We start from the raw sequence: 5,648 nt of genomic DNA, 5'->3' as shown, positions 1-5,648 counted from the left end.
CCATTCCCAGTTGAACACACAAATCTCTATGTTGCTCTAAATGTTTTCTTCATCTTTCAGTCTATACCTTACTCCGCCATTTTATCTGGATTTGTAAACCCTAATGGACATCAGAAGAAAAAAAAAATTCAAAAATCAGAAAAAAAGATAGTTAAAAATCAACATCCATTATCCATTACAAAAACCCTAATCTAAGCCCATTTTTCATTCGAAAAACCATAAGATGTGTGATGCGGCTGATGCAAAATTCCACAAGTTATACATCCAACGAGGATGCCATCACACGTGAAGCTTTGTTAGGTAGTCGCAAATGAGAGAGACAGATAGGGAGAGAGCAAAGCTTCGAATGGAATGGATTTGGGGAAGAGATCTGAGAAAAATGAGATGAAAAGGGAGGATAATTTCGTAAGTTACGAAAACCCGCTTAGCTTACTTGCCTTAGCCGGTATTAGAAGTAAAAAATGGGTGTCCCTAGAATATAAATGAGTAGATGTCTTTTGGAAAAGAGGGTATGAATATAAAAGTCATTAAAAAAAGTAAACTTTCTTACATTGTTCTACACTTGTAGCAACAGAGGAAAACCTACTTTATTTTTTGGCATTGGGAGAAGTTAAAAAAGGGAAGAGAAGTAATGGTTGTCTAGAAAAGTGCATAACAATTGTCTACTTTTGGGGAAAAGAGATTGCGCCATTATTTTCAATGCATATTCAAAATATTTTCGTATTCAACTAAGACAATTCGGGTTTCGGGTCGGGTCGGGTTGCCCAACACCCCAACCCGACCCAACCCGATTTCCAATTCAGGTTGGTTTTTCCCAACCCAACCCAACCCGATTTGCAAAAAAGCTTAACCCAACCCAACCCAAATTCGGATTGAACCCGACTCGAGTTGCACCCCTACCTTTCACTTCCCTTGGCTCCGTTTGGATGCCACATGCATGTAGTCTTCAAGCAATTCCAGGCAAAAAAATGCACTTTTCTTCAACTTTTTGGTGCATGGTTGCTAATGTAATGTAGCATAGAAATCCCTAGAGACTGCATGTCTGATGACGTGGATCACTTGGATTTTCATATGAAATAACTCAAAAAAGAAAATCTCTCTCTCTCTCTCTCTCTCTCTCTCTCTCTCTCTCTCTCTCTCTCTCTCTCTCTCTCTCTCTCTCTCTCTCTCTCTCTCTCTCTCTCAATTAACTTCCATCCAAACATAATATAGCACATGGCTTTACCAAGGTTTTAATTACATCCAAAATCCTGCCCCCAACCCCACCGCCAGCCTTAGGAAGGTTAGAGCTGGCCGTGAAGCTGCCTCCTTGAAAGAGGGACTGAATATTAGAGTGTTGATCCTAACCCTCTATAGATTGGATGGTCAGGATCAACCTATGGAAATGATTTTTGGGACACAACCTATTTAGGCTGTGGCCCATCTAATGGACGGTTTGGATCATCCTATGGTGCGGGCCATACCGTACTTTTTAATAATGTGAGGTGTACGATCATCAAAATAAGGTAGTGGTGATATCATTTCCCATCTTTTATATGTTAAATTCTGAGAATTCTACTAAATTCTGGATTGATTTCATTAATGAGAAAATGATGCTTAAATAAGCATTTACAGATAAACATAATGAGAGATAAAGATAAGATTTGATATGATTAGGAGGATATCATCTTAATCCAATCAAGCTGCCTGATCTAACCCAACTACCAAATCTACGATCATGCAATCCATCAGCTAGATCCACATATCTTAACATGCACCCTCAAACGTATATTGATTGAAAATTTATATACGTTTGATTACAATCAAATATCCCCAATTGATTATATTAAAATATCCCCAAACAATTACAAGAAAATGTCCCCAACACAATACACAATTAACGGCATACTGCCTGATGCACACCAAGTTGATGATAAATGTCTGAATTTTCTTGCCAAATGTCCACTGATGCCGATTGCCGCTTACAAGATGAGTAGTGAAGATAGACTCAAGGCCTCGATGAACGAGCCTACATGAAATTGGTCATTATGGACCAATGCCAAATTTGCAAGAATGAGCCTCGATGGGCAAGACAACTCTCTCAGGCACGCACTCCAAGGGTCTGAAAGACTGGAGCAGCTTAACTGAGCAGAATAAATATATCTCACACCTCAATGAAGGACCACAACTGAAATAAAAAAAATGAGCCAAAAAGGGGATGAAAAATGGCTACTGGCGGTTTAATGACAGTGATTATTGGCAAACATCAAAGATCATTCGAACCTTGTAAAAATAATTTAGTGTGTACAAAGGAGGGGTGCATATATCAAAATGGAGTTCGATATTTGGGTAAAGACCAAGGAGTGCCACCGCAGATTGAGACAGGGATCCCGTTCCCCCAGATTAATCATCTGCTTCCAGAAGAAATCGACGAATTTCTCGGGAATCCTACAAGATCAATTCGTTATTTTTTCTCTGACAGAGGGTTAGAACTTAATCTGGGTTCAAATCCTAATGAGAGGTCGAGAAAGACTCAAGAAAGACTAGAGGAAGAAGTTGAATAAAAAATGGAGCTATGGATTCTTGCGCAACTTAACTCAATCTTATGTTCCGGCTTAAATGGATCTTTCACCCTTCCTTAGAATAGGCCAGCCCACGGTTGTGCTTTCGTTCCAGTTGGTGTAACGTGTGCCTATTTCTAATCCTAAATGGAATGTAACGACGTAGGGATCCATAGGTAAACATACTATCTATTTACATACGCTCGAATGATCTCTTCTCATCTTCGTGGACGAACCTTGCGGAGGAACCCTTAGGTTTTTGGGACATTGGATTCTCACCAATGTTTGCATTACTCAAGCCGACATTCTCGCTTCCGCTTCGTCCACACCTGCTCGCGCGGGAGCTTCCATCTAAGCGGAACGCTCCCCTACTGATGCATTTTTACATCCCACAGCTTCGGCAGATCGCTTAGCCCCATTCACAAGTAGAGGCAATAGCATTGTATTATCTGATTCATGAGGATACATGTAAGTATCTTTATTGTCAAAATGAGTACTAAAGGATCGCATTAGATTTCGTACATTCCCATCAATTTTATATGTCGTCTTCAAAAAAAAGGAAACCTTTTCATTCCTATTTATTATTGATAAAAGCAAATTTCTGTTAACCAGTTTTGATTCTTCTTTCCCCCATATAGATACTGAATAAAATGAGCTATTTTGAGTGCCACTGTAATTTTGAAAATGCGCATATAAATACCCCTCAAAAGTAAATAAATATGTCTGAAACATATAAAATGCAGTTAATCCGGACTTTGCCAAAAGGAAACAGAGATGGGGTGTCATTATCAACACTTTGGGGTAGGTATTTTGGAAGGACAAAATAGAGAGGTGTGAAGAAGAAGAAGAAGAAGAAGTTATCAAAAGGAAAGAAAGCAAGTAGTTGAGGATATCTAGAATGACAGTGTAATGCTGCCACTTTAGCTTTCAAAGAAAACAAATGAGAAATGAGATTTTCCTAAAAGTGAACTTTCCCAACCAGTAACTTGCTTTACCCCCTTTTTTTTACCTTCTTCCAAGGCACATCACTACTAGCATTGCACTTCTAATGCCCATTTTTAGATTCTTACCTTTGAGGAGATTTTGGGCTTAGCCTTTCCGTGGAAACGCTCCTTCCAGCATACAATGTCCTTGCGATTGGCTGGCTAAGTACATACTGGAATACACGGCATGACCCATAACTCGTCACTGAGATTGACGAAACCCAGACCCTTGGACAACTTGATAGTGATGGAAACAAAAAGATTGCTTGTGTTATGGATTACTTTGTGAGTGCTCGTTACCGGATGAGCACGAACACGATCTTGGGCGCGAAACTTTGAAGAACATTACAGAACAATAGGGATTGAATTGTAATGGGAAAAAAATCATACCGGAAGCCATGAATTGGGTTTTTCTTACTCTCTGAGTTTCTCTTCGCTACACAACCGTCAGTGATGGGGACCGGTTTCTTTTTCTTCAAGCGTGGATTCTCAAAGATTGAAAAACGAATTTGTTGTGTGCAAATAGGACCCAAGAGTTCCCTTTTATAAGCGTTTGTGGGAAGAGATGCGACTCCTCATCACGCCCATCCCTCTCCCCAAACGTCTCTTTACGTTCATACCTTTTCACATAAAGTCTTTTCATTAATGACTTTTCACAAAACCAATTAACTAACCAAATGATCTTGACCATCGATCTTGCAAAAGCCACATCCACCGTTAGGATTATTTCCTAACATTCTCCCACTTGGCTAGCAAGATCTTTGAGCCAAACATAAGGATCATAACTTTAAATTAGTTAGATAATAAACCAACATTCCGTTTAGCAAAAACTACCAACAATAAACCATGTAACCATTGGGTCACCAACTCTACCCAATAGCCTACCCCATGATTATATTATTAGTAATTCTTACTAACATGAATGTAAAAGTATACATGCATAAGATGTAAACATGGTCCAAAACAGTCATACAGACACATTCTACCTCTTATTAACAATCCATTTACAAAATGTACACGAAATGGAGCGGTAGAAAATAATCATAATATATATCAGAATCATAAAATATAATGTGATCACAACAGTGTATCTCAATACCAAATGCAGACTCCCACTATCATAGGCTATCAAAAGTGTCAACCAATCCCATGCGCGCTACATGCTCTCTGAAGAGCTTTGGTGACAAGCCTTTAGTGAAGGGATCCGCCAACATAAGTGCGGTGCTTATGTATTCCACAGATACATGCTGATTCTGAACTCTTTCCCTCAGAACAAGATACTTTAGATCTATATGCTTCGAGCCGTCTCCAGACTTGTTGTTCTTGGAAAAGAAAACCGCAGCGGAATTATCACAGAGAAGTTTCAGCGGCCTCTCAATAGAATCAATCAAATTAAGCCCTGAAAGAAAATTTCGCAGCCATAAGGCATGAGCCGAAGCCTCCGAACATGAAATAAACTCTGCTTCCATAGTGGATGAAGCCGTCATTCTCTGCTTGACGCTTCTCCAAGAAATAGGTCCTCCTGAAAGCATAAAAATATAACCAGAAGTGGACCGATGGGTGTCCCGACAACCAGCGAAGTCGGAATCAGAATAGCCAATCACCTCAAGGCTATCCGATCTCCTAAATGTGAGCATGTAATCTGAAGTCCCTCGCAGGTAACGCATAACCTTTTTGGCTGCCTTCCAGTGATCCAGACCTGGGTCACTTTGGTATCTACCAAGCATGCCAACTGCAAATGAAATATCTGGACGGGTACAGACCTGAGCATACATGAGACTACCAACAGCGGAAGCATAAGGAATATGTCTCATCTCATCCCGTTCCAGTGCGTTCCTGGGACATTGTAACTGACTGAATACATCACCCTTAACTATAGGGGCAAGACTAGGGGAGCACCTCTCTATGCTGAATCTCTTAAGGACTTTTTCTATATAGGTCTTTTGAGACAATCCCAGCAATCCTCGAGTCCTATCTCGATGAATCTCTATTCCTATAACATAGGAAGCTTCACCAAGATCTTTCATATCAAAATTCCTTGAGAGGAATTGTTTTGTTTCTTTCAGCATGCCTAGGTTACTACTGGCAAGTAGTATATCATCAACATATAACACTAGGATGATGA

The sequence above is a fragment of the Tasmannia lanceolata genome, unplaced genomic scaffold (assembly GCF_043159265.1).
Source record: "Tasmannia lanceolata isolate RefF3 unplaced genomic scaffold, GAP_Taslan_0.1 ptg000019l, whole genome shotgun sequence".
NCBI lineage: Eukaryota > Viridiplantae > Streptophyta > Magnoliopsida > Canellales > Winteraceae > Tasmannia > Tasmannia lanceolata.
Note: the sequence above shows the minus strand (reverse complement) of the source record.